This window comes from Xenopus laevis, chromosome 7L, assembly GCF_017654675.1.
Source record: "Xenopus laevis strain J_2021 chromosome 7L, Xenopus_laevis_v10.1, whole genome shotgun sequence".
Classification (NCBI taxonomy): Eukaryota; Metazoa; Chordata; class Amphibia; order Anura; family Pipidae; genus Xenopus; species Xenopus laevis.
In genome coordinates, this window is record NC_054383.1 from 16,833,273 (window position 1) to 16,860,894 (window position 27,622).

Here is a 27,622-nt window from a genome sequence, read left to right on the forward strand (position 1 = left end):
CTGTCACTAAAGTGACAGAGCTCAACATGAAGGATGTGCACTCAAGGCAAGCAATCATAGTCCTTATCCCATGGCAGTGCCTGGGGAACATCATAAAATACTAAAAAAATAGCACAGGACATGGTGTGGATGGTTAGGTGCAATATGTGAGTGATGGGAAGATTATTTAATAAGAAGTGACAAATGAAAGCAAGAAATCAACGTCTGCAAACCTGGGCTTGATACAGACATTTGACTAAGATGTCTACCAATGGGTCAATTTGTCACATCACTTAATAATTCATTATCATATCTCTTTTGATTGAAATGATTGCTTTAAAATGATGGTCTGTGGGACACCAACACCATTGCAGTGTGATATTTGCTACATGGAAATAGTTTCTAAGACAGTGGACTTGACCTTGATCCAAACCTAGATTGCATTGGGAGAGGCAGAAGAAGTGATGTAGAGGACACAAGACTAAAAAAAAGGCCTGGTTTTGAATATGGCAGCTTAGGTCAACTGAGTTCATCTCTCTATGTTTCATAATACCAAACTACAGAATAAGTTACATTTTTTAAAGGAGAATTAGACCCTAAAAATTAATATGACCAAAAATGCCATATTTTATATACTGAACTTATTGCACCATGCTAAAGTTTCAGCTTATCAATAGCAACAATGATCCAGGACTTCAAACTTGTCACAGGGGGTCACCATCTTGGAAAGTGTCTGTGACACTCACATGCTCAGTGGGCTCTGAGCAGCTGTTGAGAAGCTAAGCTTAGGGTTCGTCACTAATTATCCAGCAGAAAATGAGGTTGGTCTGTAATATAAACTGATGCTACAGGGCTGATTATTAAATTCTGATGCTGATTGCACTGGTTTCTGTGCTGCCATGTAGTAATTATCTGTATTAATTACTAATCAGCCTTATATTGTGACATTTCTATTCTATGTGTACTGTATATTGTGAGTGGGTCCCTAAGCTCAGTAAGTGACAGCAGCACAGAGCATGTGCAGTGAATCAGCAGAAAAGAAGATGGGGAGCTACTGGGGCATCTTTGGAGACACAGATCTTTACTGCTGAAGGGCTGTGGTTGCCTTGGGCTGGTACAGAATTCCAAAACATAATGTACAACATTTCTGACCTACTTCTTTAGTTAAGTTTTAGTTAAAACCATTGCAAATTTCCTAGTATCATGCAAACGTTACACTATAAGGTGCACATAAAGTGGGCAATTCGCCATTTTTTTGAGGTGCAGAGGAGGAAAAAAAGTTCTCCCTATATAATAAGGGGCAAGCTATTGGACTCCTTAGTGTTCTTGCACTTCATCCCCTTCTTCCCCCGGTCCAGTATTGGATGGATTTATTGTAATCTTTAAGATTATTTTCCTGTCTTTGTCCTACACTCAGATGGAAGTTGCTGCTCCAGGGTATTTCATGGATCAGCATTGACTGTTCATGGATCAACCTACTGAACAGGGCGGAATTTTTCTACACTCTACAGATATAAACACACCCAAATGACGCCCAGGAGGACACAGTGAAAGAGATGAAAGATCAGTTTGGAGACCAAAGGGGCCATTTTCAAACACAAGTGCAGAGGGCACATGTTTTTGTACCCATAATGCAGCATTTCATCTGCCATAATGCCACTGTAATTCTGGCCATGCTCTCAGTCGTGTCTGTTGCCATTGAACCCAGTAGGTCCATGGACGAGATTTAATTTGAGATTTCAGAAAAGCTTATCTCACTGTTTGAAAACTCTTTTGAAAGCTATAAGAAAAAACTGAATTTGGAGAAAAGTTTTTCCTCCTCAAATTGAATCTCAACCATGAGTTTTCGCATGATAAATCATGAAATAACTTTTTCTCACTTAATTGAATCTGGCCCAATGTGTCAGTACAGGCACAATTGTCTATGTAGGTCTTCTAATGAGTAAAACTGCCTCACATCTGGAGTGTGCATGCAAAACAGCGATTGAATCCAATTTACTTGATGCAAATCTGCTCCTCCAAATGGCTCAATCTGCTGTGGGAACCCTGGAGATACCATCACATTCATGATGGAGGTAGTTCCAAGGTTCTCCAGCTTCCATAGGAGCAGATGTACATGTTTCATCAGAAGAGGTAGGACAGATACATTGCACACCATGTGGAAGTGCAGGAATGTGTTTGGACACCAGTACCTTAATCAATATGCATTCTCCATTGTGTCAATTGTAGATCACCCGCACTTTTCTAAAACACAAAAAAGTTTCAGCAAAGGAGTTTGCAGTCTTATTGAAAATTAACAGCAGACTGTGAATTGAATTGTATAGTTTATTCTTCTTGGGGAATTATGAAGTGTAAAGAAAAACAGCTCCCTCATAAAATATAACTATTTTCCAGAAACATGGTTTCATATATCTTCATTTATTACCTTAATTTGCTGATACCACACATTTTTTCATGTTATAGCCCTAGGATGTTAATATCCATGTGGTTGTTATATAACAGTTGCATCAGTGGGGTTCATTGAATGACCTATTTCCATAAATGAGTAATACTGGGTGTTTGATTTTATTTACCACTCACCAGGGACTTAGGCCACAGAGACTAATAAGTAATGATCTTACAGCCATCTTGATGTTTTAATTATAGGTCAAGACTTTCTTAAAATGCAGTTAAGGGAATAAAATATTTTCTTGGAATCTACAAGCAACATGCAAATATGCCTCTTGGAATTGGAGGGGGAGAGGGAATTAAACTTGGTTGAAAGAAGCTTAAAGGAGATTTGATCTTCTGGAACATTCTGCAGATTATGTCCTTAGGTCTCCAAAACAAACAAACCAAATTAAATCCTTTAAGTGCCACCTGATATTGAATTGATTATCTATGGTGCCTGCATAAAGTACTGTAACACTAATCTGGGCCATCCATACCACAGATAGTTAATTGTCCAGCTAGTGATAGGAGCATGGTTTACATTGTGACTCACAAATCGGGATCAGGGTCTTCGCTAAGTGGAAGTCTCCCATAAGGGTGTAGTGTAACTATAACACACAGGCTACTGTATAACAAAAATAGGATTAATTGGACGCCAGAAGGTTTTTGTGATGAAAACAGAAAGATGGTTTATTATGTCAGAGACAACTGACCACAGATTTACTTACATATGAGGATGGTATTAACATATCACAGAGGAGTGTGGATAGAGGAGGATGATACAGCAATGAATGATGTGACTCCCATAAGGCAGATATACCTTTAAGTGGTCTGGTCCAATCCAGTGGAGTGGTTAGGGAGCCTAACACCCTATCCTCTGTGGTCCCTTCGCTAAAGGCATACAAGGAAGCCTTGTGGGAAGCTACTCCCTGCTACTGATCCTTGATGGAGCACACGTCTTGCTATATAAACTGTCTATCTCACTCTCCTAAAGAGTCTATGAAACAATCTATCCTGTGCTTGCGAATCCTCATTCACAGGGTTTCCTGATCCCAGACTTAAACACTAAAGGTGCTGTCCCTTTAGGGTGGTGGCTTTACTGGGCCTTGGTGTACCCAGTCTCAATGGGAAACACCTAGCTGGAAGGACACCGGGAGCCAAAGAGGAAGATCCACCCCTTTCCACAGACTATATTGAAGTGTGGTAGGAAGTGGTCATTACACCCTTTGGCCAATAACTACTGGTTATGCAAATACTTAAATAGATACATAGGCTTTTGCCTAGTAACTAGAGATGGAGATGGGTAGGGATTTAAAGCCATAGGATCATAGTAAAACCTATAGGTCCCTACAGTACCATTATCAATACCATTCTTCAACATAGTATATATTGCTGTTTGGGTGATCAGTGCTATAAAAACTGCTTAGTGCCTTAAGAGATAATCAAATGAACAAAGAACGGGGAGCTGAGGGCACAGAAAGCAGGCTGGATTCACAATGGAGGGCCGCTGGACCTGAATACAGAGGAAAGGTTGTACCTTTAAAATATATATAAAAACAAGTCTGTTGCTAGACGACACCTGTCAGTATGCTGTAACCTGGGAACCCCCAACCAGTGGCTGAAGAGCAACATGTTGCTCACCAACCCATTGGATATTGCTCCCAGTGGCCTAAAAGCAAGTGCTTGTTTTTATTTTTAGGTGCTTATCTTTTTGTCTTTTTAACAATGTAACTAGTATTTGCCATATCAGAACCGTATACTATGTATGCATATGCATATATCAATTTGACACTGTATCTATAAAAAAGGGCTCCTAACCTGACGCACTAGCCATGTGGCTCACGATCAACATGTTGCTCCCTTGGATGTTGTTCCCAGTGGCTCCAAAGCAGGAGCTTATTTTTGAATTCCAGGCTTGGAGGCAAGTTTTGGTTGCATAAAAACCAGGTGTACTGCAAAACAGAACCTCCTGTAGTCTGCCAGTCCACATAGGGGCTACCAAATAGCCAATAATAGCCCTTATTTGGCACCCCAGGAACGTTTAGATGCTTGCGTTGCTCCCCAACTCTTTTTACATTTGAATGTGGCTCATAGGTAAAAAAAGGTTGGAGACCCCTGCTCTAACCCTTGATAATATGTATGAGTATTCTGATTATTGTAGTTCAGCACAATCTGGCCTGGTATTCAGTTGAGTTTGGTATAATATGTCGGTGCCACTCCGTGTATGTTACATCACATGTATGCAATCAGGGAACATTCTCTTTTAATAATGGATTTTTATATTAAAATCCATGTTACACAAACTGAGAGAGAAGTTAATTTCCTATGGATGCACCGATTTTCTCCCACACTCCAAAAAAATCCAGCAGGGTTAAAAGGTTTCTAAGAAAACTGACCCTAGTAATCTGAGCAACGAGCAGTCTCTGTAAAGGAATGTATAAATATGTTATAAATAATGAATAATTATGATAAAATAATTGACATGTATGACTAGATATTTTTCAGTACTGATGCCATGTGCTCAGTTCTAGAACATGCTTAAATGTTGAGAAAGGTATTTTGAGTCGTGATGGGCGAATTTCCGCGATTCGTCACCGGCGAATAAATTCGCAAAACCGCCGAAAAAATTCACCGGTGTCAAAAAAAATGGCATCCATTTTTTTTACCCCGGCATCCGTTTTTGACGCCGGCCATTTCATGAACTTTTCGCCGTTTCGCGAAATTTTGTGGGAAATTCACAAATTTTTCAGTGAAAAGCCCCAAATTTGCCCATCACTAATTTTGAGATAAAAAGTCATCTTAAGAAATAAGAGATACCAAACAATGCATTCTAGTTAATAGGGGTCACTATAGAGGAAGCAGCCCTCTCAGCCATGAGGGGGGCCTCGGACTGCGGTTCTGCTTCCTTAATAGTTAAGAAGCCATTCTTTTACCTTTTCCAATGTTTGATTGGGGAGAGGGGGACGTGACTGGGCAAGCAGACAGAGGGAGGGGTCTGCACCCCTGTAGGGGGCCCAGCACAACTTTGTTACACACTGTTTACAATGACAGAGGGTCTGGTCCTGTTTTCTGCACTTTGGCACCTTAAAAGATCTAGAGTAAGGTGCAAAGCGCATATTGCCTACCATAGCAAAAGTGGTAAGAACAGGACCCCATTGTGGCCTCAATCCTCTGCCGCTCCATAACTTGCGCAGCTCAATAAAAGGAAATTAGAGTACAGGTATGAGGCAGGAGGCTGGACGCCTACAATTCTGCACTGCTGAATACAGGTAATGTTGTATTCATGGGAATAACTTCAGGTCTCTGTGCTCCAATACGGACCTTGGGCATTTCTCCACACAGAGAAGGTACTGAGCATTGTATTGTCAGCCTGATGTATCCATGCTACCAGATTCACAAAGCACATTTAGCAGATGGTGGTTATAGCAGGTTGTGCAGAAAGGCTTGCCAGCTGTATTCCTTAGTTGCCTCCAGAACAGAAAAAGAAACACGTCAATTCTTCCAGCGTTACCAGTTTTGCTGAGATTTCCAAGTACAGTGCCTAAGGATTTCTCTCCCACACCTTGCTACAATCTCAGAACCTCTTTTATGTTTTCTGTTGAAAGCCACAACTTCCCCGGCACTGGATCGTTCTACTCCCAGCAAAGCGGCATTTTGATCATCAAGCATCAGTGAAGTCACCATACGAAGCCCCTTGTTTAGATACATGACTGCGCGAAGACAGAGAAATACTGATCAAGTTGCAGGAAAGTCAGAATATTTACATTTTGCTGAGCTCTAACTAACTCCTATATGTGTCATACCTATATTAATTAAGGATAATGACAATACCAAGATTATTCTAGTATGGAATGCTATTAGAAGTGCCCCTGCTTGTTCTGAATATATTTTAATAGTCAGAATAAATCTTGGTTATTTTGTACGTCAAGTATTTATTACAAAAATAATCATTTTTTTAGAAGACGTTTGTCTCTCATTCGCTAATGACGGCTGAAATATCCGCTAGCCAGCAACCCTTAACATTTGTACTCGTTAACTTAATCTCCTGCTAAAAGGTTTCTTTCTCTTTGCAGTGGAAAGACAATATAGTATTGACAACCTTTCACACACTGCATTATGACTCACTGTTTTTCCTAGATAAAGGAACTTTCCATAATTAAACTAATGAACAGAAAAATTGTACAGATATTTGAGTTGGAAGGGTGTGGATATTAACCAGTTATTATCCTGCTTAATGCAGACACTGACAAACTATGGGCTTGGCCCAACTAGGGGAACTTAGCGCTTTAGAGGCAGATTCACTAACGGGGCGAATTTTCACCAGCATCAGCTTCGCACCCCTTGCACCACTTAGGCATGCGCAAATGCGCTACAAATACGCTAATTCATTAAAATGCAAAGTTTTGTCCTGGGCTTCAAATGCTGGCGACTTTTCACTAGCGTTACTTAGGCTGTGCGAGCATTTCATAGTGAAGATGCGCTAGTTTTCATATGAACCTACCTAAAATTCACTAGTGATCTTGCGCTTAGGTCAATTTGCATAAGGCAGGAAATTTAAAGTTGAATGGAGGTCTTTATTATAAATGTTGGTGCAAATGCTGGAAGTTACCACTTTTTATTACAGATGTCCAGGGAACCTTAATAAAGACAAGATAATTAATATAATTCCCTACACATGAGTCCACTGTAAAATTAATGTTCCATATGTTATAAAATGTGTGGAGAAAACTGGTTACCCAAAAAAAGTCAGTTAATCCCGCTTAAAAAAAGTAAAAGTCGCCAGCGTTTATTGAACTTTAATGCATTTTTCTGCACACAAGACATGATGAAAGTGACAAAAGATTGAGGCTGATCTAGTTTTTTTAGCACTTCGCCTGGTCTGAGGTGGTGAAGTCAACTCTGGCGGAAGAGGTAACGTTCAGTAAAATCGTCACTTTACTGAATTTGTGGAGTAACGATCGTTCACCAAAGCAAAAAGTTGCCTGGTAATAGTGTGCCAATGAACTCTAGCAAAGGTCCCATTCTCTAGCGAATTGGCACCTGCGTCTGTTAGTGAATTGGCGATGTCCATGCAGGTGGCAACGATGGCGAAAAGTCGCCAGCGTTAGCCACTTCGCCCTTTAGTAAATCTGCCCCCTAGTTGGGAGAGTCTAACATAAAGTTGGGATTTGGGTGACTGCTGATTCGTTATTATGGACATATTTAGACAACAGCAATGATAAGGTCTACATTTATGTGTAACGTGGTTAGGAGTCAAGGTAGGACAACACCAGTTTGGAATGCAAAGGAGGCACGATCCCAAAAATTCTGAAAACCTTTGACACAAATGATAACCAGAGGCTTTTTAGAAGGGGGCAACCTAAATACCCTAGGGATCATACCCCAGTTGTGGTCATGCAAAGTTTGCCTCAGTCTTTGTAAATTGATGCCATTCATTAAAGGTTCTTGCACCCAGAGAAATCCCTTGTTGTAACATATGGTATCCCAAAACCCAGAACAAACCCCAAGTTCCAGCTCACACTTCTGACTCTAACAACCGCCTTTCACTTTGGGAGGAACCCTTCGCTACTCGGATGCCGCAAGGTCTTAAAGTCAGAGGAACAAGGGGGAAGTTCTGGGCAGGGATGAGGACTGTAATGTATACAGGAAATATGGGGAACAGAGAGAATAGTTGTTAAATGCAGTATAGGATCAGGAACCAGTCGGTAACATGGTACAGAGTCAGGGTCCAGAAGAGTGGTCAATAACAGGCAAGGGTTGGTTCAGGCAGTGATACAGCAAAGTTCAGGAACAAATAAACTAAGGACACATCTGGGGAGGTGGAGGCTCATGGGTACTTGAGTGCTATTGGGTTGGGGTTACACTTGTGTACTACATCACTGACAAAGGAGACAGGAGGCCCCTGAAACATTTGTTTTGTACTCCGCACAATAAATATTTGGAGGTACTTGGTACACATTTGGAGGTACTTGGATAATTCTCATGCAGAGTCATGTGACTGTAAGAAGTTTTTTCAAACAAGGAATCCTGGGAAGTGTTTCATCTAACTGTGAGGGTATTGAGTCCTATTATTTAGAGCCATTGACTCCTCTGAGATGTTTGGATAAATCAAATTTTAGCATCAGGCGCATCTTCCCCTTGTGCCTGAAATCATACTGGAATTAAAGCTAGAAGGTGGTGGTAGCTCCTGGAGTCACTTGCACTTGCAGGACAGACACACTGGTGTCCAACCCAACATCAAGTCCCAAACTCATGTGGGGGGAGGCAGCATTCCAACATACCCCCTTCATATTTACAGCCCTGCCAAATGCATATAGCTTTATCTTGATGGGGTGGCCTTAAATCTCTGCGCTCCGAGACCCCCTGCAAGTCGTTTAGACAGGTAACAAGGCAAGGTGCATGCTTTCCAGGCATAAATGAGACTACTGATCTTAAGATTCTGTTCTGAAAAATAATGCAACATCCCTTCCTTAAAAGATGAATTGGTTTCAGTCTCTCAAGTCGATTTAACAAAATCTGCCTGAATGAAGTCGGTGAGTATGCTTATAAATAATGTATGTTTGTTTATTGAAAGGGAAATGCTGTTTTTCTTTTCTAACCTGTTCTTCTCCCAAGAGAGGCAGACTCTCCTAGCTGGTAAATTTCTTAGTCAAAGACATGTTCTCTCCGTCGTATTAGTATACTGATTTGAACCGAGATATGTGAAGAGAGGCTTGTGATCTCAGAAAAGAATGACACTTTTAGGACACAAATCTAGACATACACAGAAATACAGCAGTGATAAAGTGACTGTGTGATTTTGTATGTAGGGATAATCTTTGGCCCTAACTTTTCAGCATAGAATATTATGGAATCAATCTTTTGGGATCACATCTCTTCTGGCTACCTTGGACTTAATTTCAGTAAATCAGCCAAGGAGAAGAGAGCACTCAACTTTAAATGGACTAGTAACAGACTAGTTCAGAGCCACCTGCAACCAGTCAGATGTTTGCTTTCATTATCTAATGACAAAACATTACTAGAAGCTACATGTAACTGCTGACTTGCAGCTATAGGGTAGTGGGTTGGTAAAAAGTTTTGCCTTTGTTCCCATATAAGTCCTGATATTCTTAAAACAGAGTTATCTAAACATTTACATTGTTTTATTTATTTAGGCCGAATGGAAAAAAGTTGAAAGAGAGGCTCAATTTTTTGTTGTGATAACAAATAATATCACCGTTTACTCTATGCAGACAGTCACCTTTTCATGTTCTAGTTTATTATACCCACAACTGGCTGGTTTCTGATGTTGGCAGTAGTGATGGGTGAATAAATTCGAAGGCGTGAATCTGTAGCAAATTTCCGTGTTTCGCTGCCGGCGAATAAATTTGCAAACCTCCCGTGAAAATGCGTCGGCACCAAAAATATTTGGACGGGCACTGAAAAAGTCATTTGCTTCAAAACCACCATATGTCAACACTATTTGGACGCCCGTAGACTTTAACGCCGGCATCAAAAAATTGACGTGAATTGACGCGGCAAATGGGAAAAATTTGCCCGTCACTAACTCAAACTCAAAATCAGGGGATGTAAAATGAAGGTTCTACTATATATATATATATATATATATATATATATATATATATATATATATATATATATATATAAATCAAAATTTGGAATAAAGCATTCTTGGGCCAGCACTTCCCTTAGTAAAACAAGTGTCTTTTTATTTCATTTTACACACATCACAGTGCTCCAACGTTTCGGTCCCTCTTGGGACCTTTCTCAAGGATATAGTGAATAAAGTACCCCCTCTTGTAAAATATAAGGATATTATAAGTTACCGAGGAGTTTCATGACCATATAAAAGCACAAGGCCAAAGGCCGAGTGTTTTTATAAAGGTCATGGAACTCCGGGGTAACTTCTAATATCCTCATATTTTGCAACTGGGGGTACTTTGTTTATTATAATACACAAATTTCAGTGAGTCATGTGACAGAAATGACATCACTACTCACCGTTTATAACTGATGACATCAGAACTCACCGTTTATAAGGATATAATTTACAAGATATTCATGGCTTTTGTGTATTATATATATATATATATATATATTTATATTCTGGTAGAGTGACCAAGGAAACTGGTAAAAAGATGTGTTTTTCCTTTGATTTCTTCCCAGTAGAAGATGTAGGCACCAGATAGGGTGTTAATAAATAGAGAAAGGTTTATCTGTATATTTGTGTATATTTGTTTATATTTATAGATCGGTTATAAAATCAACCACAGAGATTTTACATGCCACACGGGTGGAGAAGAAGATTGTTTCTGAACAAGCCTTTGGTTCACTCAGCAGCACAAGGCCCGAGGCAAATGAAGGAATTCTCATAGTCAACAGCAAATCAACATGCCACTTTTAATCTTTTATTCAGAAAAGTCTGTACTTTCTATCATTAAAGGGAAAGAACTTTGAGGCAGCAGCAGGCCAATCGGTTAACATGCCAGAGCATCATAAAAGCAACTTATGTGATCAATAGGCATTCCAGGTGACATTAAAAAAAAGGCAATGTGAATACTTGAGAGAACTCGTGATAATAGGGTAATGCCATGTCATCTCATAAAGCCAATAATAACATTTTCCTTCCATTGTAGCAAAAATATGTAACTCTATTAACTGCAAAGCCATGAAATCAATGACAAAGGGAAGAGACATCTGTTACTGAATGGCAAGGAAAGGCGCACGTGGAAGAATGATGGCTTTGAGAAGCACAAGCTGTATTATATTGCTCAGCGCAGTCGGATTAAATCATATAAACAGAATGTAATGTTCCGAGGGATAAAATAGCAGATCTTAAATGCCTCCCGCCATTTTCAGAATTGATTTGGAGAACACAAAACTTTATATCCTGTTGCATGAGCCGCTATCTGCCCTCCGTACACTTCTATTGGAGGGTTGTCATTAAATAACATTTTACATTGTGTGAAAACACGGCATTTTTATCCTGGGCTGGGGTATGCCCTGGCTCAGGGTTTCCAATTGAAAATTTTTAATACAGCAAAAACAAAAGCACATGAAACAATGTGCAATATTTATTTAAAGAGTAGTTCTAGAAATTGCAATGAAAAAGTACAGGGGTCCTGTCTCCATTTCAATAAAAACTGTTAATATGAAATATTCTGATGCTTTTTTTCTGACACAATTTTCTCCCACATTTTCTATGAGAATTCTGCTCTCTAAATCTACACTAGTCATCTCGCTGATACTCAACATACAGTGATAATGGAAACATTTTGGATTTCTGATATTAGTGTTGTTCGGTGAAAGCAAAATTGTGTTTCCAACTTTAGTTGCACGCACAAAGAAGGAGCCAGATTTACACAGAACAGGTGCAATTTTTATTGGAAGATTATTTTACATTCATTGGATCACTAACCCTTAAGAGCTGGACAAAAGCTGTTGTTGATCAATGATGATTTAATATTTCTCTGGTTCACAAGGTTTACTGTCATCTCCAGATTTCTTACAGGTCTATAAAGTCCCATGAAGATGTACTTCCCATTTACTTTACAGGCTTATTAACATTATTTGCATGCACAACCATCTATCTCTTGAATTTACTTCCCATTTACTTTACAAGCTCATTAATATCATTTGAATGTATGACCAAACATACTCTTGGGTGTATTTCCCATTTACTTGCAGGCTCGCCATGATTATTTGCATGTACAACCAATTGACCTTTGGGTATATCTCCCACTTACTTTGCAGGCTCTCTAAGGATAGCCATCTTTTCAATGATCCCCAACCAGTGGCTTACGAGCAACATGTAACTCACCAACCCCTCTCAGAGGCCTCAAAGCAGGTGCTGATTTTTGAATTCCTGACTTGGAGGTAAGTTTTGGTTGCATAAAAAACAAGTGTACTGCCAAAAAGAATCTCCTGTAGCCTGCCAGTCCACATAGAGCAGTGATCCTCAACCAGTAGCTTGTGAGCACCATGTTGCTCTCCAACCCCTTGGATGTTGCTCCCAGTGACCTCAAAGCAGGAGCTTATTTTTGAATTCCAGACTTGGAAGCAAGTTTTGGTTGTATAAAAACCAGGTGTACTGCCAAACAGAGCCTCATTGTAGGTTGACAATCCACATAGGGGCTACCAAATGGCCAAACAAAGTACTTATTTGGCACCACAAGAACATTTTTAATGCTACTGTTGCTCTCCAACTCCTTTTACTTCTGAATGTTGCTCACAGGTTCAAAAGGTTGGGGATCCCTGACATAGAGGCTACAAAATGTCAATTGCAGCCCTTATTTTGTACCTCAGGAACTTTTTTCATGCTTGTGTTGCTCCCCAACTATTTTTACATGTAAATGTGGCTCATGGGTAAAAAAGGTTGGGGACCCCTGATCTATCTCCTAAAAAAGAGTTGCATCTCTTGGGTTGGTCCACCTTGAGAAGAACCTAGACTCAAGTCCTGCATGTTGTTATGGATTTTGGGTTATAGGGGTAAGGAGGGTACTTACATGAGATGAGCTTCAATGTATTTATTTAATTAGTGTTATAAATTATACATATGCTTGCTCTGTGCAAAATATAAAAGCCCATCTCTATGAAACAAAATAAATTGAGATTGACTGGGTAATGGGGTAACTCAAACTCTCTATCTCAGTCAGACACCTCCGCTCCAGGTGCAGCAAATGAACCAAAAAACTCAGTAAGACCGAGAGAGAGCACACGATGCAGATTAACTGCTAAGTGGTTTATTCTTCACAACATGTTTCAGGCTACACGCCCTTTATCAAGTGTAAAACAAACTGATTGTTCACAAACATTTAAAGGTGTAGACAGGACCTTTAAATGTTTGTGAACAATCAGTTTGTTTTACACTTGATAAAGGGCGTGTAGCCTGAAACATGTTGTGAAGAATAAACCACTTAGCAGTTAATCTGCATCGTGTGCTCTCTCTCGGTCTTACTGAGTTTTTTGGCTCTATGAAACAAAATGTTAGTGCTCTCTGTTGTTAATTGTTAATTTGCCATTTCTCTACTGACAGTTTCTATCTCAAAACCATTAACGTTGTAGTGATAATTAAACTAATTACACAAACAAATCAACGTGTATGAGCTAACAACTTAATGTATTTTTAAAATTAAAAAAGCAGATTTTGATCAAAATGATCAGGAAAAAGGGATAATCAAAAGGAAGCTATATTAAGTTAGCTGTTTTAATGGATCCTTGTTTTTTGATGAATAAATATCAAAAACACATGGTTTGAAGTATAACTGATACATTTGTAGAGCAACTTCTCCAGGGGCTACAAAATTAAACAATATATATGACCTCTAATACTCATAAGATCTTTTTTTAAGCAGTAACAAATGGAGAAAATGAAACCATCTGAAAAGAATGATGTCCCAATAAGTGTTTAACATTGAATAATTTTTGGTTATTTAGAAGTAGTACCAAACACAATATCATATCTGTGCATGGCACTACTTATATCAACAATCTTTGTTTTGTATTTAACTTCCCAATATTCATATACTGTAGGGGCAGAAGTGATTTTTCACATGATCTGGGAATTGGTAGGGTTTGGTAACATCAAAGACAGTGTTAATATAGTTATATGCTGCAGTTTCAAAATTCAATCAAAGGGGCACCTATCACTGCCAAAATCAAACACATATTAACAATCTGACCAGTACAACATAAACACGTTTAATCAAACTACAGATATAGTTTTTTGAAAAAAAACTGCCGGTTTTAAAAAATTCCTTACTTTGTCAAATGGGTTCTTTCACTGAGGGAGGCCATACTGAGACTATAACAGAGACTATAATATGCAAATTTCAGGAGCATGCTCAGATTGTAACACTGCTTTGAGTATTCTACCCAGAATGCCTTGTTTTAGTAAACTCCTCCACTAGAAGTATCAGGATATTTCCCTATCTTGTCCCCTGCTGGTGATGTTATTATGCAAATGAAGGGCACACACTAACTTCCAGCAGGTGGCAGCACTACTGAACAGCAGCTAACACAGAGGTTTGGCTGATTTGAAAGGGTTGATACGCAAGCAAGGAATTTCAACTGAGAATGTGCGAGATTTCAGAGCTACAGTTGGCTGGGAAGATATAGGTAGGAGGAGCCAGTGAAATCCAAGATGGCTGCCTCCGCTAGAACTGCAGGGGAGATAGGGGAGATCTTGCAGAAGGAATAGTGAGCTGATCATTTACATTATACAAACAATTGTAACTATTTAAAAAATCAGATTTCTTTCACTATTATCTCCAACGCATTTTGCACTATAAAAAATGTTGGTGAAATTTCAACTTCAGCATTTTCAACATCTTTTTCCATGGTTTTACTAATTTTTTTGTTGTAGCCAAACAGGTCAGTTTTGGTCATAACTACTGTTAGAACATAATAAAAAGCTGTACTTTTTGTAGCAATCAAAAGAGAATAAACCAGATGTAACCAGTATTTCAGTGATTTATAAAGGTCAAATAATTCTGTTCTCCATCTCATTTGCAGAAATACTGCAATGATTGTCTTCTCTGGAACAATTACTATTCAGAGACTCTCTGCGCTAAGCTATTATCTCATTAAGGAAAACATCTGCTTATTGTAATATTTATGCCTCCTGTCTTATGGAGTTCCTTAAGTATACTAACGAATTCACATTGCTGTATGCTTCATAATTAATGTCCAGTGTGTGAGAGATCTAACCATCCATTTTGAGGTCTTTTTGAATTTATATACATTAATTTTAAATGATATGTAACAACATCTAAAATTCCGAAAGCCTTGTGAAAATCATAGGTGCACTGATATTCTTGAAGCATGCATTAGCGTGAATTCAATATTTTACTTAAGGAAAAATATAAGGAAGTAGTTCCATAAGCAGATGTTTTCGTGGAGGGTTTTTTCCCCCTTGTTTATAATTTTTTTGCTAAATAATATTTGAAAATATTTATATTATTTAATATAAAAGCATTCTAGGGTTCAGATTTAGCAAAATTGACTGTTCTCAATGGTTTACTTATTTAAGATATATTGAAAACTTGATTGCTTAAACACTTAGAAAACCTACTTGAATGCAGTGAAATTAGATTCATTTTTATGAAATTTTGAATGTCTTAATTTTTAATGCCCGCCACCTTTTGAATTAATCTCAAAAAACTTGAATTAAAATGTAGCTTGAAATTTGAAAATACAACTTCCATTGACTTCTACATGAACTGAACATGAACAGTAGGGATGAGCACATTTTTTTTGGAGTAAACGACGAGTGACACAAATGCATTGGGTGAAATTTCAGTGAAGTCATGGCATTTAACAATTTTTTCAACATTTTCCAACAAAACCTGGCATTTTCACTGTTTACTACTTTCTAGCTGATGCTGACATTTTAAATGTGTGCCTTCAAGTTTCTTGGTCTTAATGAATCCCAATGATTCAAATTCAATTTGCGGTAAAAACACTAATTTAAATATCGATGACTCTGCCTCTTGGAGGCTCATTTATTAAAGGCTTAATTTTAGTAGTATTAGAGCTTTTTTGAAACTACAATATGATTAAACTCATTTTCTCTGAAACCAATAAATGGCATGAAATTTATTATAAGATCTGAATCAAAAAATATGAACTGGAAAAGATGCTGAGCGATCCAAAAAAAAAATATCAGAAAACCTCTAAAAGTCTACAAAAAGTGGGGGATTGATCGACGCACTTTCCCTGGTTCCCTGTCTCATAAGTAATCTAGTATCTATGCAAGTGCATGTGTTTACAAAAACAGGGGATTTTAGTTACAAAATGATGATCATAAAATTGGTAAGCCACCATACCATGTCAAGGTAAACCCCATATGGTGGTCCCTAGCTATTTACGGTCATAATATTGAAAGGCTGGCACCTCTCTGCATGGTAGCATTTTTTGGGAGAAGTGCCTCCTGACCTGGGAATTGGTTCATTGCACAGCCTGGGAAATTAGGCAGCAGGAAGTGGGTGGGACTAGTAGGGGTTTTGCAGAAATTTTCAATAAAGCAACCAGAAACACAACTTTTTAAACCACATTCCTTCAATATCTAAAATAGTTTAATGTACTGGTACGTTCTTGTTTTTACATAAAATGTCTCCTTTAATAAATCTCAAATATTTAGAGTTTTAGAGAAATGTAAAAAAAATAAATTTTATGAGTAAATAAACGATTCATGAAAAAAATAGAAATCCAAGTCTTAGTAAATCCGCCCCTTAGGGGCAGACTCATCAAAAGTCGAGTGATAGAGGTTTTTTTTTAACATCGAATAAACTCGAATGACCTCAAAACTCGAATGGTATCTTATTTAAGAAAAAACTTGAACGTCTAAAATTTGAACAAATAGTACAGGCCCAAAAACTCGAATCGAATTTAAACGTGATTCAAATCTAGTTTTTTTCTGAAAAGAAACTTGAATATCAGGAAGGCTATTAACATCTTCTAATGGGTCAATGGACCTCTGCCATTGACTTGTAAATAAACTCGGCAGGTTTTAGGTGTTATTTCCAGGGTCAAGCTATGATACATCTCTAATTTAAAGTCAAATTCAAGTTTGGATTATTCCCAACTCGAGTTTTGACCAAAAATTAAATTCAAAAATGTGAATTTACCATTCGAACCTTAATAAATCTGCCCCTTAATAAATCTGCCCCTTTAGCATTTGTAAGATACCAGGAGAACAGACTAAAGAGAAAAAGAAAACAAAAGCATTTTATTAAAAAGCAGAATCTGCAAGTTGAGTCAGTAGCACATCTATAGAAGCTTGAGAAAGTCTTCCAACAGTAATAGCATTTAAACTTTATAAATAATATTTCCAAGAGACACAGACAATTAAAAAAAAAGAGCTTTGATTTTCCCTTCACTAGTCAGGAGAATTATGATGACATAGCTTGTTGTATAAAGTACCATTAATCTGTACACACTGCATTTGCTTTCATTTGATTACAGCTGAGCAAACTGTCCAAGATTTAAATAGCGGGACTGTAAACAGCCAGTACTTGGTCTGACAAGTTCAAAATAAACAGCAGCTGCGAGAGCCATTAAACCTGCACAGTGTCTGATCGGAGAGACAGATCCAACTGGTTGCATTGTCAGATGGTGCTACGCCATTTATGAAGAGCGTGCTTGTATTAGGAGCAGTCACAAGAGAGAGAGAGTGAACCAATCATTCTGGCAAAATAATTTGCCAAATTATTGCCAGATTTTCCCTGCAAAAGAATATATTTTCATGTTCACAATACAATTAAAAATCAACATTTTATTTCATTTATTTTTGCTACATGCCACTAATCTCATGGGTTTGGTGGTGGAGAACTTGCAAATCGGATACACAACAGGCTATTCATGTTCATATATATTTATTTCTACATTTTAATTAGTAGACTTCTACTAAATTTGATTGAGATAAACAATGAGCAGTGGGGAAATCTATTTCAGACGATGCAGCATTTTGCTCCACAATTCCAGTGCTGTTGAGTGAGTCTGACACAACTGTGCAAGATGCATCACTAGTGCTTGAATTTTGACACCAGTTGGGTGGAAGTTGCAGCTAAAATATTCATAGTGGTGATTGTGTCAGTCAGCGTCCAACTGGGGGGGGCCTGGGGCCTCAGGGGCACCCACAACCCCCAAATGCAAAGCCGCCTCTGGCCCCCAGCCGCAATCCCCCTCCTGGGGCTAATAATTGTCTTCTGATATGTATAGAAACCCTTTCCCCTCTTTTTGGTTAGTCCATATTCTGGTAGGTTCTGACTGGCTTTGCTAATGTGAAATATGGCATCTGTATGATCTTTAGGAGACATCACAGACGTCTCCTATAAGCGGTAGAGAAGATCCTTGGTTGCCTTATATCATCCCTGGAGGAGGGATTTCTAGTAATAGAAATCTACATAAAACTCATTACCTATATTTCATTTGATTGATTCCTTTAAATGAAGAACACTAGATAAGACTGTTCATGGTAGAGGTAGCTCCAGGGTTCCCCGGAGTCAATAAGTGCATTTGTGCCTGATCCATCATCATCCAGTACTTTAATGAATTGTGTCAATATGTATTCTCCATTGTGTCCATCTTTGAGCACCAGCTTTTTCATGCGTGTTCCTAATTGAGCCTTCACTTGACTATTAAGGCAATATAATGATGTCCTAGTTCATATAGTGTAAGCACCAATTATTTATGAAAGACTTTTTTTTTTTTTTTTTAAAAGGTTTTTATTTTATAAAAGACTTTTAAGTGTAAGTAGGGACCCATCATTCATCCCAACAATGGTTGTATATAAAGGGGTAGTTTCACGGGTGAATATTCGCCAGCGTCAGCTTTGCACACCTCGCACCACTTTGCCCGGCGCAAATGCGCTACAACTATATGCAAAGTTTCGTCCTGGGCACCGAACACTGGCGACTTTTTGCTATCATTACTTCGGCAGTGCGAGCATTTCTTATCGAAGATGCGCTAGCGTTCGTTTGAGCCTAGCAATAATTCACTAGTGATCTTGCACTTTGCGTAGGGCATGGAATTTAAAGTTGTATGGATGTCTTTAATATAAATGTTGGTGCAAAAGTTACTACTTTTTATTAAAAATATCCAGGGGACCTTAATAAAGACAAGAGAATTAATATAATGCCCTACACATGAGCCCACTGTAAAATGAATGTTTCATATTTATTTATTATTATTTTTGAATAATTTTCCTTTCTATATGCATGCAGATCCTTAAATGCAGTTGCTTACAGATTTTCATAAATATACCTTTTAGTGCCATAATGTCTTTGGCAGATGTAAATACAGTAAAGAGATGCGACTGATTCATCAAAGTGGCATTGAATGCACCTGCACCAAATGATTGGCATCATTATACAGAGTGTTTTTTGTATTCAGGACATGCATCCCATACCAGGCAACAGAACAGCTTTCAGGTGACAAATGAGAAGCTGTGTTTCTAGTACAACACAAAGCTCAGGATTTCTACTCTTTTGGAGGCCATTCAAGTATAACAATGATATATATATGTATATATGTATAGCCTTACAAACTGCAGGAATAGTCTTCCTCTGCCACCCTCTCCTACCATGTCTTATACCTTGGCAGAGACACCAACACTTGTATTAAACTAATTAATACATTGAAAAATAAGATGCTTAAGATGCAAAAGAAAATTACTATGTTCAATCTGTAGAGCTCCAACCCTTGTTGAGCTCCAGCTCCCAGGATCCTTTCGCAAGCCAAAATATTAACTGTGACATCAGCATCATATTATAAGGCAGTGATCTCCAACCAGTGGCTCGTGAGAAACATGTTGCTCACCAACCCCTTGGATGTTACTCCCAGTGGCCTCAAAGCAGGTGCTTATTTTTGAATTTCAGGCTTGGAGGAAAGTTCTAGTTGTATAAAAATCAGGTGCACTGCCAAAAAGAGAATCCAGGCTGCCAGTCCACATAGGGACTACCAACAGCCAATCACAACCCTTATTTGGCAGGAACTCTTTTCATAGTTGAGGCTCACAGGTATAAAAGGTTGGGGACCCCTTTTATAATGCATAGTGACAGGCTTCTGTTATTCAATTATAGATTTACTGATATGAGAACCCAAACCTTGTTAAAGTGAGAAGCACTAAAAGGAGCCATAAAGCCCTTCACTAGCAGTTACATACAAAATGAAGCCTTCTCAAATCAGAAGGGATTTACTTGTCTCATGCCATACACACAACACTGCCTAGATACCAAAAATAAGAGTTTTAATTCTTCCATAAGGTATCATGGGTGGAGACATGCAAATCACTCATTTATGTCTCTTTAGCAAACTATGCATTCAGAACCACTGGTTTATAACATTTACAGCCTAAAGCTGGCCATAGATGCAAAGATCCGATCGTACAAATCCTCGAACGATCGGACGTCCCCATCTCCGACTTGCCATTAACCATTCAGATCAAATAAAGTAGAAAAGAACAAATCAGCCGATATTCTGCCCCTGACAGCAATCGTACGAAAGTTATGTCCGACAAAAGCTAGTGACAGTCTCCCACTAATAATCGTACAATCGGCAATACATGCAGAGATATTATCAGCAGCTGACACACATTTTCTAACCCATCTGATCAACTAAACAACCCAAAAATTATAGGGACTCGCACATACAGTCCAAAAACCATACAAATCCTTCATTCATTCATATCTTTGCATCTATGACCAACTTCATGGATCAGAACCTTATTTCCAAACTTACAGAAAGCCTGCTTTGCTCTTTTTTTTTTTTTCCTTGCTTAGCCAAATGGCCAGAGCAAAGGAAATTGTGAAAAGCAAAATGAAAAGCAATTACTGAAGTGCAATGTGCATGGCTCCAGTGGTGAGTCAGGCACCATCCTATAGAGAACACTACAGCTACAGCTTCCATAGGATTATAGCCTCTTGGCCAGAGAATCAAGTTTTTTCCCTTTTCCATCAGAAGAGGCTGCCACCACCTTCTGACAAATCAGGTGTTACACTTGATCTGAGCCAAAAGACCAAGAAGCCTGCTTTTCTCTTGTTATATCTCATCAGTACAGAACAATGGAACTTGCCTTCTGAGAGAGTAGGACCTGGAGAGTAACGAAATGGGAAACTCAACCTGGTTAGGGTGAGAAGGACTAAAAGGAGCCAAAAAGCACTTCACTAGTAATTACATGCAAAGTAAAGATTTTTGAAATCAGAAGGTATTGACTCGTCTCATGCCATACACACAGCACTGCCTAGATACCAAAAATAGGAGTTTTAATTCTCCCATAAGGCATCATGGGCGGAGACATGCAAATCACTTTATGCCGCTTTAGCCTGTTTTGATCTTGCTAGATTTCATCAGTAAATGGTATATTTAGAGCAATTAACACACACAGTATTCACCCGCAGGTTTGAAACTTAAATTCACAACAGAAAAAGAAAACAAGAGTTTAAGGGCTACAGCCCAAAAAAGGAGGAATGCAGGTTTCTACTCTAATGCAGTTCAGGTGGTAGTCATTATTGCGACTGACTAATAGACAAAATAAAACTTAACTTTTAATAGTTCAGAAGTAAAATAAAAGTCAGGGCCATGACCTTATACTGTTCCACACACAACAACCAGACTCACTGCAACTTCCCCATTCTGCAGTGCAGGACAATTGCCTTAAAAAAACATTTAGATAAAAAACAAATGGACGTTAAAGGGGTAATCAGTGACCTTTAATTATTCGGCACTGTGTTAGTATCTAGATAGTCTCCACTAAAGTGCGATTTCCTTGTCCTCCACCCCTTATGTAACCAATTTCCAAAAGTGCCCAATTCTACCTAGCTACGTTGGAACAGGATAGGGGCTTTCCCCCACAATCCACCTACACAGCTTTAAGTGTTTTGCACCTATGCCCCTGACAAAGCTGCATAAGCAGCTAAACACAAAGGGCTGTGTAGGTGGACAGTGATCTGTGTGGCCAAAAGGCCAAGCACCTCCACACATAGCATCATAAAAAGATGATATTGAATCATCCTTCCGAGTCCTACCCGAAGGCATGGGCTCCGTTGCCCAAGCTGTTCCCAGCTACCGCCAGCGAACAGCTCGAACAGGTGGGTCCCCCTTCACCGAAGCTAGGGAGGGCCCACCACCCCGCCCCCCCCAAAGGGGTTTGGGGACGTTTGGACTCCCCTTCGCCGAAGCTAGGGAGAGTCCCGTCTACCCTGGGTTCTGCCGAAGCTTCCCCCAGGGCGTGTCATGGCCTGCGAGTCCAGCCAAAAGACCGTGACCCCATCCAGGGTGCTCAAACCAGACACAAAAAAGGTGCTGGAGTGGGCGGTGCAAGGCCGTTGGTTGCCTTTTGCAAGGCTCTGGTTGGCAGCCAGAAAAAGAAAAGACTTCCCGCCCACCTAAGGGCAAAGGAAGTGAAGCCTTGATTAAGCATGGGTGCATGTGCATGTGCATCTCCCCTGACTCAAAGGCAAGTCAGGGGCCACCCTCATGGGAGCACAGCAACCCAGCTTTCATCAAGCTTCTGCTTGTCAGCCTAGTCCAGAGGATCAATGGTTTCTCTGTTCTTCAGATAGGATCATTAGAACAGATACTCCTCTTTGGTCTTGCCAGCCAGAGAACCAAGTGGTTTTAAAGGTACTACACTTGATCTTAGCCAAAAGGCCGAGAAGCGATCACTTGATCTTATGATATTGAATCATCCTTCCGAGTCCTACCCGAAGGCATGGGCTCCGTTGCCCAAGCTGTTCCCAGCTACCGCCAGCGAACAGCTCGAACGGGTGGGTCCCCCTTCGCCGAAGCTAGGGAGGGCCCACCACCCCGCCCCCCCGAAGGGGTTTGGGGACGTTTGGACTCCCCTTCGCCGAAGCTAGGGGGAGTCCCGTCAACCCTGGGTTCTGCCGAAGCTTCCCCCAGGGCGTGTCATGGCCTGCGAGTCCAGCCAAAAGACCGTGACCCCATCCAGGGTGCTCAAACCAGACACAAAAAGGGTGCTGGAGTGGGCGGTGCAAGGCCATTGGTTGCCTTTTGCAAGGCTCTGGGTGGCAGCCAGAAAAAGAAAAGACTTCCCGCCCACCTAATGGCAAGGGCAAAGGAAGTGAAGCTTGATTAAGCATGGGTGCATGAGCATCTCCCCCGACTCAAAATGCAAGTCAGGGGCCACCCTCATGGGAGCACAGCGGCCCAGCTTTCATCAAGCTTCTGCTTCTCAGCCTAGTCCAGAGGACCAATGGTTTCTCCGTTCTTCAGATAGGATCATTAGAACAGATACTCCTCTTTGGTTTTGCCAGCCAGAGGACCAAGTGGTTCCAAAGGTACTACACTTGATCTTAGCCAAAAGGCCGAGAAGCGATCACTTGATCTTATATTACACTTGATCTTAGCCAAATTGCAGCAATACAAGCTTTCCATCTTGCTAATTATCATTAGTGCAAAATACTGGAACATGGCTTGTATGTGGGCAGGACTTGGAGAGTAGTGAAATGGGAAACCGAACCTGGTTAGGGTGAGAAGGATAAAAGGAGCCAAAAAGCCCTTCACAAGCAATTACATGCAAAGTGAAGCCTTCTGAAATCAGAAGGTATTTACTTGTCTCACACCATTCACACAGCACTGCCTAGATACCAAAAATATGAGTTTTAATACTCCCATAAGACATCATGGGCGGAGTCATGCAAATCACTTTATGTTCCTTCAGCTAACATCAAAATTGCTGGTTTATAGCGCAGATACAGCCTACTGGTTTAGAGCCATATATCCAAACTTGCAGAGAGCCTGTTTTTTTATCATTATTATTATTATTATTAAAAAATATGCTAATATGACAGCCTGTTTTGATGATATTGAAACATCCTTTCCGAGTCCTACCTGAAGGCAAGGGCTCTGTTGCCCAAGTGTCCCAGGCTTGGCCAAAGAACAGCTTGAGCAGCTGGGTGTACATTCGCTTGGGTGGGCATGGTGGTGTAGGGGGAGTCCTGTCTACCCTGGGTTCTGCCGAAGCTTCCCCCAGGGCGTGTCATGGCCTGGGGTCCAGCCAAAGGGACTATGACACCCATTCAGGGTGCTCAAACCAAACATGAAAATGTGCTGGAGCGTGCAGTGCAAGGCCACTGCTTGCCTTTAGTAAGGCTCCAGCTGGCAGCCAGAAAAAGAAAAAACTTCCCACCCACCTAATGGTTGGGGCAAAGGAAGTGAAGCACGATTAGGCATAGGTACATATGCATTGCTCCAGACTCAAAAGCAAATCAAGCATCTCCCACACAGGAGCACAGCTTTCATCAAGCTTCCAAAGGACCAAATGTTTCTTCATTTTTTACATAGGAGAATAAGAACAGATACTCTTTGATCATGCCAACCAGAGAACCAAGGGTTTCCAAAGGTAAGTACCTGACTTTAGTCAAAAGGCTAAGAAGCAAAGCAGGCTTTTGACAGTGCTTGATCTCATGTTTACATGATATTGTAACATGACTTTTAAGTAAGCAGGATTTAGAGTAGTGAAATGGGAAACCGAAACTGGTTAGGGTGAGAAGGACTAACAGGAGCCAAAAAGCTCTTCACTAACAATTACATGCAAAGTGAAGCCTTCTTAAGACAGAAGGTATTTACTTATCTCTTGCCCTACACACAGCACTGCCTAGATACCAAAAATAAGAGTTTTAATTCTCCCATAGGCATTATGGGCGGAGACATGCAAATCACTCCTTTATGTCCCTTTGGCCAACTATGCATTCAGAACCGCTGGTTTATAGCACAAATACAGCCTAATGCAGGGGAGTCCAACCTTTTGGCTTCCCTGGGTCACATTGGAAGAAGAAAAATGTTCTGGGGCCACACCCAAAATACACACAAACACTAACGCTAACTTTTGATTTATTTTTTTGTAAAAGTAAAAGAATAGAGGGTATCATAAATCTAGTGGGATTTTTGACATTGTGTTTGAGAAACTAATGTATCAATATCTGGTTAAATGCAAGTAGTTGCAATTCTCATTGAATTCTCAAGGTGCTCATCAGATAATTTGGTTCTAATTTTAGTTTTGGTTCTCTTAGTGTGTTCAAAAAAAGTTGCTCACAAATGTAGGCACTGCATATATCCCTAACATAGCAGGTGATACCGCTGAAGAATGCTTACCTGCCTTTGTAAGTAACCGAATGCTCACTTGTTAACTGCTTTTCCTGCTCGAAGCCAAACACCGCACACCCCATGTAAAATTTGAAGCACACATGCAGACAATTAGTGACCGTGTACATACGCTCTCTGTGCGTGACGTTTCCGGGAATGGTGGAAGTTCAAGCTGGGCCGCATTCATATCCATCCTGGGCCTTATGATTCAGTTCCATATATCCAAACTTGCAGACAGCCTGTTTTGATCCTGTTAGATCTCATCAGTGCAAGATATTGGAAAATGGCTTCTGTGAGAGTTATACTTGGAGAGTTCCAATATCTTGCACTGATGAGATCTAACAGGATCAAAACAGGCTGTCTGCAAGTTTGGATATATGGCTTGGAACCATTAGGCTGTATCTGTGTTTTAAACCAGCAGTTCTGGATGCATAGTTGGCTAAAGGGACATAAAGTGATTTGCATGTCTCCACCCATGATGCCTTATGGGAGAATTAAAACTCTTATTTTTGGTATCTAGGCAGTACTGTGTGTATGGCATGAGACAAGTAAATACTTTCTGATTTCAAAAGGCTTTACTTTGTATGTAATTACTAGTGAAGGGCTCTTTGGCTCCTTTTAGTCCTTCTCACCCTAACCAGGTTCAGTTTCCCATTTCACTACTCTCCAAGTCCTACTCTCTCAGAAAACATATTCCATTAGATTGTACTTATGAGAATTTATAAGGGCTGCATGTTTGGTCTCTCAGCTTATTGGCTAAGATCAAGTGTGTAGTATCTTATTGCTTCTCTGCATGTTGGCTAAGATCAAGTGTAGTACTTTTGGAACCACTTGGTTCTCTGGCTAGCAAAACCAAGTAGGAGTATCTGTTCTAATGATTCTATCTGAAGAATGGAGAAACCATTGGTCCTCTGGACTAGGCTGACAAGTAGAAACTTGATGAAAGCTGGGTTGCTGTGCTCCCATGAGAGTGGCCCCTGACTTGCATTTTGAGTCAGGGGAGATGCACATGCACCTATGCTTAATCAAGCTTCACTTCCTGTGCTCTTACCATTAGGCGGTTGGAGAGTCTTTTCTTTTTCTGGCTGCCAACCAGAGCCTTGCAAAAGGCAACCAATGGTCTTGCACCGCCTACTCCAGCACCTTTTTTGTGTCTGGTTTGAGCACCCTGGATGGGGGGAGTTAAAACTTGTATTTTTTGTTGATTAGGTAGTGCTGTGTGTGTGTGGCATGAGAAAATTAAACACATTCTTTTTTCATTAGGCTTCACTTTGCAGATATGCTGAAAGTAATACAGGTATGGGCTCAATTATCCAGAAACCCGTATCATGAAAGCTCCAAAGGAAGGCTATATCTCATAGAGTTTTAAAGGGGACCCGTCACCCAAAAAAAAAATTCCAAATCCTATTTTATCACATTAGTCAAGCAAAATGAACGTTAATTACACTATATAAATTATTTGAATCGTGTTTCCTTCAGTCTGGGGATTCATAATTATAGCAAGGAGGCAGGAGCCATTTTGTGGACACTGTTATTAAGGCAAGTCTTGCATCATCTCAGAATCTTGTTTGTGCACCAGAATGGGGGACCCAATGTCCATTTCTATTCTCTGGCTACACAATTAAACGGTAAAGAGAACGGGGGAATGTGGGGAGAGCAGTGACATCTAAGAAGTGCTGAATGGAAAGTGAAAGCAATTGTCTGCCCCGCCTCTATGCCACTGGCATAGAGGAGGGGCAGACAATATTTGATTGACAGCTGAGATGTTTAAATGAGCTTACAACAGCTATGAATGCTTTAATAAAAAATAGAAATTGGATTTCATGTTTAATTTGAAAAGGACTTTTATTATACAGATTTTTGTGTCTGGATGACAGGTCCACTTTAATCAAATAATTCAATCGAGATTTATTATACTTAGAAGCTTTTAAAAGTCAGAATCCAAAACTCCGCCATCTTAAACCTGTCGAGGTCATGTACATTACAATTTGAACATATGGTGATCTGTGCTGGGTTTCATCTGATAATCTAAAAATTCAAGGTTTTTGGGCGTTAACCCGAAAAAAACTAGTGATTCGGGCATCTTTTCCTGACCCGACTTATTTGAGTTATTTTATTGATAAATAAGATAAAATCATGGATGGGAATTTGGTTGAGCTTGGCTTAATAAGAAGATTAAATAAAATGTGAGTTTTAGAAAATAACCCCCTTAATGTTTAAATAATTTTTTAGCAGATTTAGTATGTGGATCCAAATTATGGAAAGATCCCTTATCCAGAAAACCCCAGGTCCTGAGCACTCTGGATAACAGGTCCCATACCAGTAAATCATGAGCTGAATTTTTGGTTAAAGCTAAATCGGTCCCAAAGTTTAATACCCCCCCCAATGAAACGAATAATGTTGTAAGATATCCAACTGATTTTCTGTATAAATGTATATATATACATAAATGCATAAATATATATTTATCTTTTGTGTTCCTGTCTACAATACACAGGTCACAGGATAGCAGGTGTTGTAGACCAGCAACTGCTGAAAGGATATCAGGTGGATATTTAACAACCTTATCCATTTTTAAATGTGGGATATTGTACATTGGGACAGA

At 39.7% G+C, this 27,622-nt stretch overlaps 2 pseudogenes; both read right to left on the reverse strand.

The window, feature by feature from the left end:
- Window positions 1-22,447: 22,447 nt before the first annotated feature.
- On the reverse strand, window positions 22,448-22,572 carry LOC121395827 (annotated as a pseudogene).
- A 441-nt stretch (window positions 22,573-23,013) lies between these two features.
- LOC121395828 lies at window positions 23,014-23,249 on the reverse strand (annotated as a pseudogene).
- Window positions 23,250-27,622: the final 4,373 nt, after the last annotated feature.